At 43.0% G+C, this 16,147-nt stretch overlaps 1 protein-coding gene across 2 annotated transcripts in view; it reads left to right on the top strand.

The window, feature by feature from the left end:
- The window catches only part of LOC126188860 (peptide transporter family 1), a 322,186-nt gene that overhangs the window by 128,289 nt on the left and 177,750 nt on the right, over positions 1-16,147 (top strand). The gene's annotated exons all lie outside the window — the stretch shown is intronic.

Here is a 16,147-nt window from a genome sequence, read left to right as displayed (position 1 = left end):
AGTTTGTCGATTAAAAGTAACTATTGTTTGAGATTTCTAACGTTTCTGAGCGTAAAATGTGTGACTGATCTACCTGGACGTTGACGAAACGTCATGCTTTCACTTCAGTTTCGAATCAGAAACAGAGACTGACGTTCGTTGGTGGGATGCCTGGAAATTCCGCTACCTACACAAGCTAGTGACATCAAATAACTTATCCATTCGTTAAGGTCAGTAAGCACCACAGAACGGACTACTCTCAGTTTTCGTGTGGCCCTGTTTCGACGATGGACACCAGTGCGGCGCGCGTCGTATCCGGATGTTTCTGCAAGTAGAATGTACTTCAGCGCAACTACAAATTAGCGTTCTATATGAAAGCGGGCGTACCGGAATTAACACTAAAGAGCCAAAGAAATTGGTTCACCTGCTTCATATCGTGTATGGATCCCACGACCATGCAGAAGTACCACAGCATGAAGTGGCATGGCCTCGAATAATATCTGAAGTAGTGCTGGAGGGAACTGACACCATGAATCCTGCAGGGCTGACCATAAATCCGTAAGAGTACGAACTGGTGGAGATCTCTTCTGAACAGCACGTTGGGAGGCATACCAGATATGCTCAATAATGTTCATGTTTGGGGAGTTTGTGGACCAGCGGAAATGTTTTAAACTCAGAAGAGTGCTCCTGGTGCAACTATGTAGCAATTCTGAACGTGTGATGTGTCGCATTGTCCTGCTGGAATTGCCCAAGTCCGTCGGAAAGCACAGTGGACACGAATGGATGGAGGTGATCAGACAGGATGCTTACGTACGTGTCACTTGTCAGAGTCGTATTTACACGCATCGGGGGTCCAGTATCACTCCAACTGCACACGCCCCACACCATTACAGACCATCCACCAGCTTAAAGAGTCCCCTGCTGACATGCAGGGTCCATGGATTCATGAGGTTGTCTCCATACCCGTACACGTCCATCCGCTCGATACAGTTTGAAATGAGACTCGTCCGATCGGGCAACATGTTTCCAGCTCTACAGCGGAGAAATGCTTCGGCCTTAACAATTTTGATGCACGATGAAGCTCCACATCACACTGCTGGTGAGGTCACTCGGTTACTCCGTAACACATTCGGAGGAAACCGAACTATTTGGCCGAACTTTCCAAACTGCGTGACCACCAAGACCATCAGACTTGAACCCTCTTATGTGGAAATCAAAATGTGCTTCTTTCGATGGTTTATTCGCCATTTCTCTTCCGCATGTCCTTACAAGTGTTTCCACAAAGTTTCCCATAGGAGGCCCTCTCAAGCAGCGAAGGAAATCGGGTGTGTCCTTTCCAAGGAAACAACCTACAGCTGCCTTAAGCAATTTAGGGAAATCACGGAAAACCTAATCTGGATTGCCGGGCTGGTATCTGAACCGCTGTCTTCCAGAATACAAGTCCAGTCTCTTGTCAGTGCGACGCCTCACTCGTTAGAAGCGGGTAGAATATTTACGTTGCCTGTACGATCTTCAGCCAAGGATAAAAGCGAAGAAGCACTCCAAGGTGAACGGGGACGTACATTACCATCTCGACAGGAACTATGACGGAAGAATTAGTTTGGAAACGGCTGATCTAGTTAGCCTGGATGGCAACCAGTACTTCTATTAGTCTCAGTGGCATGAAGACTGACGAGAAAATGAGCATCGTTACAAGCTACACCTTTATCTCTCATACTAGAATAAGAAGAAGAAAAACAAGAAAAAGACTACGAAGAAGTAATCGAATCTCCCTCTTTTGTTGTGTTGATTCGCAACCGGCAAGAACAATCCATTTCTCAGTTCTTAACCAGAATAATTACCATACGAAAGATACTCTGCAAAAGAAAGTTCAAACTTTTCCGGGGGTTAACTATTGGCACTAAGAAGACCTGCTACCCGTTACTTAATCCATATCCATATCCATACATATAAAAATGTAAGTATGTATGTTTACGAGTATATGTATATTCCACGTCTCCTCCTGAATCACAGGGCCGATTTCAACCAAACTTGATACTCATATCCCTTACTGACAGGAAACATTCGCAGTAGTGGTAAGAACCACATAACTATCGTAGTTCTGGATATATGACGTCATAAACAATGAGGTTCGTGAAAACTGCCGCATCATGCACGACGTATAAATTTATTACTTCTGTACTACTAACACTATTCGCAATAAATTTTGCGGACAGTATGCACATATGCCGCTAAACGCACCTACAAAATTATATCATGGTACGACACATGGTTTAGGAATGACCTCAGAAACACTGAGATAAGTGGAAAACTGCTGCATTGTGCATTACTTTTAAATTTATTGCTTTTTTGCTACAAAGAGTTTAAATTTATTACTGTTTCGCTACTAACTCTATTCACAACACAGTCTGTAGTCAGTATCCACATATGCCGTTGAATGTACCTATAAAATTGTATTAATGTATGATGCATAGATCAGGAGATCTGACGCCATAAACATTGAGATGTGTTAAAAACTGCCGCATCATTCATGACGTTTAAGTTTATTATTACTTTGTTACTAACTCCATTCCCAACATACTTCGCAGCCAGTATCCATATATGCCTCTAAATGTACCTGCACCAATACCATCATTGTACGACACATAGTTCAAGAGATACGTCGTCATAAACACTTGAGAAGCGTGAAAAAATGCGTCATCATGCATGAGGGTTTAATACATTTATTCTTTGCTACTAAGACACTCCTACAATCAAGTCAGCTTTCGGAAATCCCTCACATATGACAGCGCTTTTGACAGCTTTCAACAGCGAAGCGTAAACGGCTACGAAGAGGCGTCGCTACACAGCTGTTTACTAAATCGCGAAACACCTGTATTATACATTTTTACATTACACATATTTCTTTATAATACCGTCTCATAGCTTCAAAGACATTTTCATGAAAGCATGAAAATGAACTTTTCGATGTTACTCTGTAAATACAGTTCATTTTTTTTTACATTTCTAGCAGAAAATTGTCAAAATGAATACCGCAGCAATGCTGGTTTTGTCAGTTTATATATATATATATATATATATATATATATATATATATATATATAGAGAGAGAGAGAGAGAGAGAGAGAGAGAGAGAGAGAGAGGGAGAGAGAGAGAGAGGCTCTTTCGCCCGAAAGATTCTAAATTTCAGCCTTTTTTTCCTATCAGTCTCTGAAATTGTTACCGTATAGAGAATATCACCTTCGACGTGACATGTACTATTAAGGCAGACCGGAACCACTGAGCTCTGTAGGCCTAGAAGAAATAGATATTACAGGAAATTCCTGATTTTTGCTAGCTGGTCTTGAGTCTTTCGAGGCCGAGCTAGGTGATGCAGTGATAAGACATTGAACTTGTATTCGGAAGAACGGCTGTTCAAATCTCCGTCTGGTCATGGAAATTTAGGTTTCCATTATTCCCTTAAATAGCATAAGACAAATATCGGGTTGACTGCTTTGTGAAGGGCATTCCTGATTTCCTTCCTGGTACTTCCACAGCAAGAATTTGTGATGTCTCTAATGACCTCGTTTTCGACGAAACGTTAAACCCTAGCCTTCCTTCAGTTTTTCACTATTTCTTATAACGCTGTAGGTGAATAGACCACGATCCCTTGTGGGAAGCTCATCGTAAGCGGAGGCGATATATGGAACGTGTTCCGGGACATCGCTCTTCCGATTCCTAAAATGTCACGCGCAGGCCAGTTCCTTGGTGAGCAAGCACAACTCGTGCTAACGACTGCCTTGGTCTTCCCCGCGAAGCTCCCCCGTCACGCTCAGACTTTTAAGTTCCCGTTTGACCGCAGCTTGCGAAACAGCCACTGCAACTACATCGCTAAAAAGCAGTCTCTAGCTGAGCGGAAGGAGCGCGCCCAGTCTCTAACCAGCGCTCGTCGCTGATTTTATTTCCTGTGACTCAGTCCCCGGCTTATTGGAAGGTAATATTCTATTTACGTTAACTTCTGTTCGCCGAGCGAGGCCCCCCAATTATCACGGCATTCGACTCCCTCTTGCGAAGAGTGGTATTGAAGACCCCGTTAGACCAATCAAATTCAGGATTTCTTTGGTTTTCCGAAATCGATTAACGCGAATGCTAGGAAGGCTCCTTGAAAAAGTAAACTGTCCATTTACTACCTAAAACTTGTCCAACGGTTTCAGAAGGTGTCTCTACTACGAACTGAGAAGATAGCCCTTAATTTCATCTTAGTTCAAATAAAGAAAATCCAAGAAGTACACATCTTAATCTGCAACTCATACGTTCACACCGCGAAGATGGTAGTACCTGGAAGGTAACGCTGTGGCACACTGCTTGAGCGGAAAAACAGCGGACAGAATGGTGTTGCAAACCACAAAACTTCAATACATAATGAATCATACAAACTCTGACTGACTGCTTAATGACAGTATTGGCTGTGGGTTATGCTGGCACGTGATCAGCATTCGAATTGATCGTGTTGATAGCAGAATCTGAGATGCGGACTGCTCAAAAAATTTTTGCTCTATCTGCTTATCTTATGTGCTAAGACGCGAGTGGAGCAGGATATCAAAGAATAAGCCTTATAAAATTTTAAAAAATCACTGTGAAATAAAAAGAAGACAATAACGAAAATAAAAACAAGAAGGAAGTAGGATGATTAGAATTCATCGTCTAGTCCACAACGGAGCCATCAGAGACGCAACACACTCACGGATCGTGACCGTGTCCTTGTCAAAGGAACTATCCCGGCATGTGCCTGGAGCGATTTAGGAAAATCACGGAAAAAGTAAATCTGGATGGCCGGACGAGGATTTCAACCACTGTCCCACTCGAATGTGCTAACCACTGCGCCACCTCGCTAGATAAACAAGTGCAGTCTCTCGAACACATATTAGCACATCTGTGAAATTAAAATCTGCCGCTGGCTAAAATTCAGTATCGTGTTATTCCACACCGCGCATTGTGAATTGTCTGATTCCGCTTTGGCACACCGTCCACAAGGTAATCCAGACATTACCTCTCAAATCAATCACACACTTCGATGGCGCCCTTCCTGAGGTCATCCAAAGTGTGATATAGATTCCTGTCACGACTCTTAGCAAGATCCAATTGATCCCAAGCATTCTCAGTCGAGTTTATGTTAGCAGAAGCCGCAGGCCATTCCGCTTGCTTCATTACTGCCTCCAGGAGTAAGGTGTTCATGATGCGGATGCGTGTGACCGTGCGTCACAGTCTTGACAGATTGACACGTTGTCGAAATGTTGAGTGCAGGGCGGACAGCAGGTCGGTGGATCCTGTCCCAATACTACACACCCTTCGATAGCAGTGAGAGGCGTCAGACATCTATACACGATACACGTTGAAAACGTGGCTACCCAATCTCCCTGCTGAACCTGTGGATCCTCAAACATCAGACATGCATTGATACCCGGCCATTTGTATCCTCTTATGCAACGATCACCAGGCGCCAGACAAATCCTGCATTTCTTGATGAAGAAAACCGGACTATATTGACCCATTTTCCATTCCTGGTGTTCCCTTGCCCAGTTTCGTCGTGTGCCACGATGCTAGGGGATTTCTAGAGTTGTCCATAATACACTATCTGTGCAAAGTAATCTGGAGACCTATTAGTGGACATTAATACACTCTGCGTCCACTCTTCGCCTTTATAGTGGCTTGAGTTGTGTTGGGGACACTTGCAGTGACGTGTCAGAATGTCTATGGTGGAACGTCAGCATATTCTTCCTCAAGAGCAGAGACCAGAGGAGTTACTGATGGTGGACACTGGGTTTTGGGGTGGGGTCGACTTTCTAGCTTATCCCAAAGTTGTTCCATTGGATTCATGTCAGGACTCTGGGCAGGCCAGTCGATTTCAGAAATGGTATTGTTCAAAAAGCATTGTCTCATATATTCTGCTTTATGACAGGGTGCATCATCATGGTGATGCAAACAATCATCGTCTCCGAAGTGTTCATCTGCTATATGCAGTACATCATAATACCGTAAAATGTCTTCACATACTTCTATATTTAGCTGTCTTTTACGCGCAATAAGGGGATCACGCCCTAACCACGAAAAACACCTCCTCACCATTACATCACCTCATCCATACTTCACTGTTGGCTCTTCACATGATGGCATGTAACGTTCTCCAGGTAATCGCGAAACCGAAACCCTTCCATGGGACTGACACAGGGTGCAGCGTGATACATCACTCCTATCACTCGTTTCCAGACATCCACTGCCCAGTTGCGTCACTCTTTACACCATCTCAAGATAATCGCTTACCATTTACTACAGAAATGTGTGGTTTATGAGCACATGCTCAAAAAGTGTACTCCTATGCACAGTCATGGTCCTTCGTAGACTGTACTGGTACCACATTGGAGCTCACGAGTACTTCCCTAGACTGGTTTCATCCGATTTTTAAAACCTTCCTCCGTAATGCTGGAGAGTCCCTGTGCCTTAGAACATGAGTTCTGCCTGGTCTTTATTTAGCTGTAGTTGGTCCTTGGCGTTTTCACTTCACAAACGTGTCACCAACAATCGACTTGGACAGGCTTAGTAAGGTTGAAATGACCCTGATGGAGTCGTCACTCAGGTGAAATCCAATGTGACTAGTCCTAGTTACCGGCCGGGGTGGCCGAGCGGTTCTAGGCACTACTGTCTGGAACCGCGTGACCACTACGGTCGCAGGTTCGAATCCTGCCTCGGGCATGGATGTGTGTGGTGTCCTTAGGTTAGTTAGGTTTAAGTAGTTCTAAGTTCTAGGGGACTGATGACCTCAGAAGTTAAGACCCATAGTGCTCAGAGCCATTTGAACCATTTTTAGTCCTAGTTCGAAGGCCTGATCTTCCCACTCTGCTCTTACTGCATCTCCACTGATAACACAATAGTCACCATCTTTTCGTCAGTTCCGCATTACTGCATTACTTAGGGGAGGCCGGTTGCTTCTGATCAGATTCCTGCTAAATCGATCTCGTGAAGACTGTTGCGTTCTGCCTGGAACGGCACAGCCTTTACAGTAACCGAAAAAGCAGCGTAAAGTTTCATCGTATGCTGCTTGGTGGACCTTCGACCCATAATTTGTAGACAGCGTTCGTCAGCTGGTGTGTAGAGACTGGACGACCACTACGGAGCAGATCTTAATTTTTTTGTGTCGCGATAGTGGTTGAATGTTCGTATCACGTCGTTGAAGTGTACGAAAATTCGGCGTGCAATTACCCGTACTGACAAATGTGGTCGTAAACTGACAATGCGCGTACGTTATAAGCTTGAACTGACTCAGCACGTTGACACAACGAACAGCGTACACTAGGCGCACTGTCTGTGTCGTTCACGACTGGTGACACAACGAGCTCTGCTGAACTGCACTGACAATGGAGATTCACTTTCACCTCCAGCACGCAGATGGCTGTGCTTGGCCATTTCCTTTGGTCAAAGAGAAGTAATGGGCTGATAAACGTAAAAGTCGTGTGACTAGGGCCTCCCATCGGGTAGACCGTTCGCCGGGTGCAAATCTTTCGATTTGACGCCAATTCGGCGACTTGCGCGTCAATTGGGATGAAATGATGATGATTAGGACAACACAACACCCAGTCCCTGAGCGGAGAAAATCTCCGACTCAGCCGGGAACCGAACCCGGGCCCTTAGGAGTGACATTCTGTCGTGCTGACCACTCAGCTACCGGAGGCGGACAATGGGCTGATGAAACTCATGCAATGGCTTTAAGCTACTTCTTCGCGTTCATCTCGCTGCACGAAGTTTGATACGTTAATGATAATGGAATAGGAGTTGAATAAAACTAAAAGGACTCAGCGGGGTTGTCAGAAATGCGGCGTAAAACTGGAGCTTCAATGCACTTAAAATCCGCACGTATGTTTAAAAAAAAATGAGAGGAACAGGGCAGCGAGAAAATTCAGATGTAATCTCTATTGTAAACAATAAAATTAAAAACAATAGTACAATTGTTAATGAAATTTGGAATAAATGGCAAGTTTTTTTGTACTAAATAAAATATATTTTATGTAAGTTGTTCAAACCTATGGACGCTGCCGTTCTGATGAGGAGGCAGACGAACTGTTGGGAAAATTAAAGAAAATTGAAAATGGTAGAAAATCCCATTATAAGGTGCTAACAAAAGAATGTAGTCCAAAAGTGGTGCAGATTTAAAGAGAGATTCTTAAGTAGGAAACTTCAACTTTGTTTCCATTTGTAATTAACGAGAAGTATCCACTTTTTTAATTTTCAGGATTTTGAATATGTTAAGGATTTTTTCTTAACCTTTGTACCTTAAAATTAATCATAAACGTTCACACGGAAAGAAGCATTTGCAACAGATCGCAGAACGATTGTAGAGGCTCCAACGCTCATCTTGTGTATGACCTGTAAGGACAAATAAGATAGATTGAGGCTAGTACAGAGCCATACAGATAAGAGTTTTCCTTTCGTACTATTTGCGAGTGGAACAGGAAAGGGAGTGTCTACCAAAGGCACAAAGTATACTTAGCAATGCCCAGTACGGTGATTAGCGGATACGTACGCAGGCGAAACCGTAGAATCTGTCGTGAACGAATTCCGTCTAACCGTTCTGTTCCATCTTCCCTTTTTGGATAAATATTGGTACTGAAAATTTAATAATTCATCAGCAATCGAACCGGCAACCTGCGCTCCGTGCGTGTCTGTGTTTGAGGCTTATGCCGCCGAAACCGAAATTGCGAGAAGGAAAAATAGTAACCGAAGGCTGTCATTAGGAACACCAGTTTCAGGGTACGTTTATGTTAGACCTGTGATAAGCTATAAGAGCGCCGAAGAGAGAGACTGGAGCAAAGTGTAGTTCTCAGCTTCTACGAGGCGTTCTTGACGCAGTTTTAATAACGACGTGGAGCCGAGTGTCGAGCAGTGTGGCTTTGAAATGAAGCCAAAGTAGTCCTAACTATATATCACCTAAGCTTTACCATTTCTGTCGTACTGCAGTTGCTGAAAAATGAAGTGATGTACGCGTGGCAGTACTTTACTCTGGAAACCATACTGTATAACTGCAAATATCCAATACACAGGAAAAAATTGCGTATGTTTTACCGAATTACCGAATTCTGATTCTCTTTTCAGATATCTGTCTACTGATCAGTCACTTTGAAGCCTGGTGTTTTCGTTTCCTGCTGCAACTGTTGTGAAGTGAAATGAAATGATCATGCTGCATTATTGGGCGGGAGCCGCTATCTGGGGTTGTTCTGTTCGCCTACTGCAAGTCTTCCTATTTGTCGCACTTCGACGACTTGCGTGCCAATGAAGGCGAGATGTCCCCGAGCGAAGAAAATCTCCGACCTGGCTGGAAATCGAAATCGGAACCAGGGATTTAGAGGCAATCACATGGTCCACAAGACGACGAGTTGCGGACCACTGTTCGAAAAATAATGACAGCCACGACAGCTTTTACTTCGTAAGACTGTCATATTAAAAAAAGAAAAAGAAACACGTTGCAGGTGCCTATAACTTCAGAAAAATGGCTGATTAGTACAACAATCTTTGGAATTTTCTTCCGCGCTTAGGAAGTATAGACTGAACAGGCATTCGATTTATTCTGGTTCTATGTTTAAAAATGATATAACGGGTGATCAAAAAGTCAGTATAAATTTGAAAACTTAATAACCCACGGAATAATGTAGATAGAGAGGTAAAAATTGACACACATGCTTGGAATGACATGGGGTTTTATGGAACCAAAAAAAATCACATGATCTCCGACAGATGGCGGTGGACAGCAAACGTCAGTACTGCTACCGTGACGGGTGAGAGCTACGCCGATGTGTTACAGAATCGCATCATCCCCAGCCTGGCTGATAAACACCTGCTGGAACGTACGATGTTGATGCAGGATGGCGCTCCACCCCATATTGCTAGACGCGTGAAAGATCTCTTGCATGCGTCGTTTGGTGATGATCGTGTGCTCAGCCGCCTCTTTCGTCATGCTTAGCCTCCCAGGTCCCCAGACCTCAGTCCGTGCTATTATTGGCTTTGGGGTTACCTGAAGTCGCAAGTGTATCGTGATCGACCGACATCTCTAGGGATGCTGAAAGACAACATCCGACGCCAATGCCTCACCATAACTCCGGACATGCTTTACAGTGCTGTTCACAACATTATTCCTCGACTACAGCTATTGTTGGGGAATTATGGTGGACTTATTGAGCATTTCCTGTAAAGAACATCATCTTTGCTTTGTCTTACTTTGTTATGCTAATTATTACTATTCTGATCAGATGAAGCGCCATCTGTCGGACATTTTTTGAATTTTTGTATTTTTTTGGTTCTAATAAAACCCCATGTCATTCCAAGCATGTGTGTCAATTTTTACCTCTCTATCTACATTATTCCGTGGTTTATTAAGTTTTCAAATTTATACTGACTTTTTGATCACCCGGTATATCATTTTTAAACATAGAACCAGAATAAATCGAATGCCTGTTACGTGGACTGGCTGATGACAATTCTGAGTTCACAAACATTAATTTTGATGACTGGGGAAAACAACGCGATGATGTAACAAGTAGGTCTTTCTGCATTTGTCAGACATAAGGTCCAAAATTTTTTGATGTTAGTGCTTTGCCTGTGATAAAACTATACATTTTGTTAATTTAGGCTATGAAAATTTTACACTTTCATCCAGTTCATTAAGAGCTAACTTTGCCTGACTCTGGTGAAACTATAGCTTTTGTTGCTCTTAACTATGAAGATCGTTCACTTTGACCCGGTTCTTTAACGCCTAACTTTAAGGCATTAGTTAGATGCTGACAAAGAATATTTCATGAGTAGTCTACTGCGAGCATGTAGAACTGTTGAGTGTTCCTTCGGTATAATGTATTCTAAATGGAGACTATCAGAAACAGAAAAGCAAATTTCTCTAGAGGTGGCCCATGATATTGTTAGATGCATTTGCTTCCTGTATACTTTAATAATTGACAGAGATGGTATTCAGGGTTATCTTAGAAAGAAAACAAGCAATAAAATCCACACGCGATACTAGCGAAGAAAACTCAAGCAGAGGTTATCGACGCTCTTATCGCTGCTGAAGCGTGGCTCAGAGCGATACTCCAATATAAACACTGCTACGGAAATGTTATTCATCAGACGATAACCATAGGATTCCGTCTCCCTGACTTCCATCTCACCATCTATAGCTATCCCATCCATCTTATTAAGACATAAAGATATCTTGGACTACCCTTCGACCGCTAACTGACATGGCGTTGCGTCTACTAGCTGGCCAACAAAAGCCCAATAGCAGACTAAAATTATTGAAACTATTAACAGGTAGTAGATGGGAATTATATCCTTCCACAGTCATCGGCACCCACAATAGTCTTATTCGTTCCGCTTTCACTTTTGCCAATGAAGGCTGCGTCTCTGACCCCTCAAAATTTTGCTGCTTCTCACAAGTCTGAGAACATGATGCACCCTGCCTAGTCTTTCGTAACCACCTTCGCATTCCGGGTTTAGCGTCCAGAGACAGTGATCATGTGTGTGGGAGCGGTGCTTGTGTGTACGTGCGTGTGTTTTCTACTTTGGAAGAAGGCCTTTTAGCCGAAAGTTCAAATGTACGAGGATATCAGTCGTTTCTTACGCGTGTCTGCGATTCAATGTTTGCTCTATATGGTAATTAACGATCTGTTCTTTACATCATCGTGTCATAATAAATTGAGTCGCATAAAAGACACAACAGTTGATATGAGTTGCGTGAGCAATGAAGTGACCCGAAGAGAATATAAGTATTACGTACATAAAGATACAGATATCATATGTGTTTCTGGGATCCAAGAGATCCACAGCTCAGATGTCGAAGCAAAAGAAATATGATCGGCAGAAAACCGCCGAAGCACTTAAAGTTCCTACTGGGGACCTGAGAAAGACAAAATGAATAAGAACATGCTTCATAATTCTTTATATTAAAAAGTAAAGGCACAGTAAATTTCCTTGAAAGAAAACAAGTGCGAATATGTATCAAATATGCTGATTAAAATTGAAATATACGGAAAACTTTATCATTCCCATTGCTTACGTTGATGATATATACAATTACATGGCTCGTGTATCATTGTTATGTTAGAGATTGGCATGATACATAAGAATGGTTTACACGCACTTTAATAAAATCTTTGAAGCGCTTCGAATATGTCGCTGTAGACATCAGGAACTATCTGGTGTAAGGCAGAGCGGTTCTAGGCGCTTCAGTCTGGAACCGCGCGACCGCTACGGTCGCAGGTTCGAATCCTGCCTCGGGCATGGATGTGTGTCATGTCCTTAGGTTAGTTCGGTTTAAGTAGTTCTAAGTTCTAGGGGACTGATGACCTCAGATGTTGAATCCCATTTGAAATGTGAAACAATGACTTACGTAAATGTCTCCGGTTGCTAATAATAATAGCGTAAATGCTAGCCTCACTCCAGATTACGATGATCATCGGCAACAGTGTTCTGCTTTCAAATTTCGTCCTCCGTTGTAATGAGAAGCCAACGAACAGCGTCAATCGACATACGTGCGAAGTTTTGAACTAATGCTAAGGAAAGCTGGAGCTGCAATTAAGCGTTAAGTGCACCACATCTACGCATTTCACGTTTACGTACGAACTGAGACACCTAAATTCTTCCCCTTCCAACGCTATGCTGTACGGTTCCGTTCTCCATCGTGACTATATTTTCGTAATTTCCTTCACCAAAAGAAGATGCAGTAAATACCTCAGAATTCCTATCAAGAACAGCTGCCAATTTGAGTGACTTAGAAGTAGATACCGTTGGTAGGACGAAGAAGTTTAAATCACTTTATAAAAGCAAGGCCTGCGGTCGAAATTGTTTACCAGTTCTATTCCTTCCAGGATATATTATACAATAGTTCAATATTTAGCAATCAGATATAACCGCTCGCTCGACGAAAGATCAGTGTCTAAGGACTGGAAAGTTGCACAGGTCAAACCAATATTCAAGAAAAGAAACAGGAGTAATCCGCAGAATTACAGACCCATACCACCAACATCGATTTGCAATAGGATTTTGGAACATTGTTGTGTTCGAATATTATGAATTACCTCGAAGAAAACGATTTATTGACATAAAGTCAGCACTGATTCAAAAAATATCGTTCTTGTGAAACACAAGTAGCTCTTTATTCGCTCGAAGTAATGAGCGCTATCGGCAGGTGATACCAAATTAATTCCATATTTTTAGATTTCCAGAAGGCTTTTGACACCGTTCCTCATAACCGACTTCGAATTAAACTGCATGCCCATGAAGTATCGTCTCAGTTGTGCAACTAAATTCGTGATTTTCTGTTTGAAAGATTATACTATGCAGATACAGACGAAAAGTCATCGGGTAAAACAGAAATGATACCTGGCGTTCCAAAGGAAGTGTTACAAGCCCACTGTTGTTCCTGATCTACATAAACGATTTAGGACATAACCTGACCAGTCCTCTTAGATGGTTTGCAGCTGTTGCCGTTATTTACCGTAATAAGATCAAAACCACTTGAAAAATGATTTACACAAGCTATCCGCATGGTGTGATAAGTGTCATTTGAATCTAAATAATGAAGAGTGTTAGGTCATCTACAGCTAAATATTTAGAGATTACAGTTACGAATAACTTAAATTGAAATGAACACATTGATAATACTGTGGGGAAAGCGGACCGTAAACAGCGATTTGTTGGCAGAACACTTAGAAGAACAACAGGTGTACAAAAGAGACAGCTTGCATCATGCTTGTCCCCTTGTGCTACAGTGTTGCTGTGCGGTAGGGGATCCGTACTAGGCAGAGTTGACGGAGGACAACGAAAAAGTTTAAAGAAGGGCGTTCGTTTTGAACTATCGCGAAATAGCGGAGAGAACGTCTGATATACGCGAGTTGGGGTGGCAGCCGTTAAAACAATGGCGTCTCCGTTGCGGTGTGTCATTTCAATCACCAACTTTCTCCTCCGAATGCGACAATATTTTGTTGGTGCCCATTTACACAGGAAGATGGTTCAAATGGCTCTGAGCACTATGGGACTTAACATCTATGGTCATCAGTCCCCTAGAACTTAGAACTACTTAAACCTAACTACGCTAAGGACAGCACACAACACCCAGTCATCACGAGGCAGAGAAAATCCCTGACCCCACCGGGAATCGAACCCGGGAACCCGGGCGCGCGAAGCGAGAACGCTACCGCACGACCACGAGCTGCGGACTACACAGGAAGAAATAATCATCATAATGAAATAATAAAATCAGAGCTCAGGTGGAAAGATTTAAGTATTCGTTATTACCGTGTGCGCTATTCGAGAGTGAAATGCTAGAGAAATACACTGAAGAGCAAAAGAATCTGGTACACCTGCCTAATATCGTATAGGGCCCCCTTGAGCACGCAGAAGTACCGTAACAAGACGTGCCATGAACTCGACTAATGACTCAAGTACTGCTGGAGGGAACTGACACTATGAATCCTGCAGGGTGCCCATAAATCCGTAAGAGTACGAAGGGTGGAGATCTCTTCTGAACAGCACGTTGCAAGGCATCCCAGATATGCTCAATAATGTTCATGTCTAGGGAGTTTCACAGCCAGCGAAAGTGTTTAAACTCAGAGGAGTGTTCCTGGAGCCATTTGTTTATTTACCATTTTGTATTTCCTCGGTCAAGTAGGAATCACGTTACAGGTTTCAGAAATCGTTTTAGTTAATAATTGTGGGGATACAACAGCACTGAAATTGAGGTTCAGTTAGTGTCTACCAAGCACCTAACAGCATCTCCTCGCAGCTTACATACTTTCTCATGAGCATATCCTTTTTTTGTTAAGAATGGTTTGTTGCTGTTCAGCAGCTCCGAAATGCAGATTCACCCATTCTTGGATAATTACGGTTGGCTCTGACAAGGGAACCTCCCCATCGCACCCCCCTCAGATTTAGTTATAAGTTGGCACAGTGGATAGGCCTTGAAAAACTGAACACAGATCAATCGAGAAAACAAGAAGTTGTGTGGAACTATGAAAAAAATAAGCAAAATATACAAACTGAGTAGTCCATGTGCAAGATAGGCAACATCAAGGATAGTGGGAGCTCAGGAGCGCCGTGGTCCCGTGGTTAGCGTGAGCAGCTGCGGAAGGAGACGTCCTTCGTTCAAGTCTTCCCTCGAGTGAAAAGTTTACTTTTTTTATTTTCGCGAAGTTATGATCTGTCCGTTCGTTCATTCACGTCTCTGTTCACTGTAATAAGTTTAGTGTCTGTTTTGCGACCGCACCGCAAAACCGTGCGATTAGAAGACGAAAGGACGTGCCTCTCCAATGGGAACCGAAAACATTTGATCGCAAGGTCATAGGTCAACCGATTCCTCCACAGGAAAACACGTCTGATATATTCTATACGACACTGGTGACGGCATGTGCGTCACATGACTGGAATATGTTGTCGACCCACCTAACTTGTACACTTGGCGAATTGGTAAAGATTCTTCTACTTTGCCCGATTTAGGTTTTATTGTGGATGTCATAATCATTCCAAAAAAAGTGATGAAAACATAAGAGTTTATCAGATCATAATTGTCTGAAAATAAAAAATTAAACTTGTCACTCGAGGGAAGACTTGAACCAAGGACCTCTGGTATCGCAGCTGCTCACGCTGACCACGGGACCACGACGCTCCTGAGCTCACATTATCCTTGATGTTGCCTATCTTGCGCATGGACTACTCAGTTTGTATATTTTGCTTATTTTTTCATAGTTCCACACAACTTCTTCCTGTTTTCTCGATTGATCTGTGTTCAGTTTTTCAAGACCTATCCACTGTGCCAACTTATAACTAAGTCTGAGGCAGGTGCGATGGGGAGGTTCCCCTGTGAGCACTATGCGACTTAACTTCTGAGGTCATCAGTCGCCTAGAACTTAGAACTAATTAAACCTAACTAACCTAAGGACATCACTCACATCCATGCCCGAGGCAGGATTCGAATCTACGACCGTAGCGGTCGCTCGGCTCCAGACTGTAGTGCCTAGAACCGCACGGCCACTCCGGCCGGCAGATAATTACGAAAAACCACCGGACCCCAGCAGTAAAGTACCAAAACGTGGGTGCACTTCTTTCTTTGCACTAGCCACTTCTTAGCCTTGTTACCTTTAAAACAGCCATGACAAAG

Source organism: Schistocerca cancellata, chromosome 5, assembly GCF_023864275.1.
Source record: "Schistocerca cancellata isolate TAMUIC-IGC-003103 chromosome 5, iqSchCanc2.1, whole genome shotgun sequence".
Classification (NCBI taxonomy): domain Eukaryota; kingdom Metazoa; phylum Arthropoda; class Insecta; order Orthoptera; family Acrididae; genus Schistocerca; species Schistocerca cancellata.
Note: the sequence above shows the minus strand (reverse complement) of the source record. Positions and strands in the feature narration are given on the sequence as shown.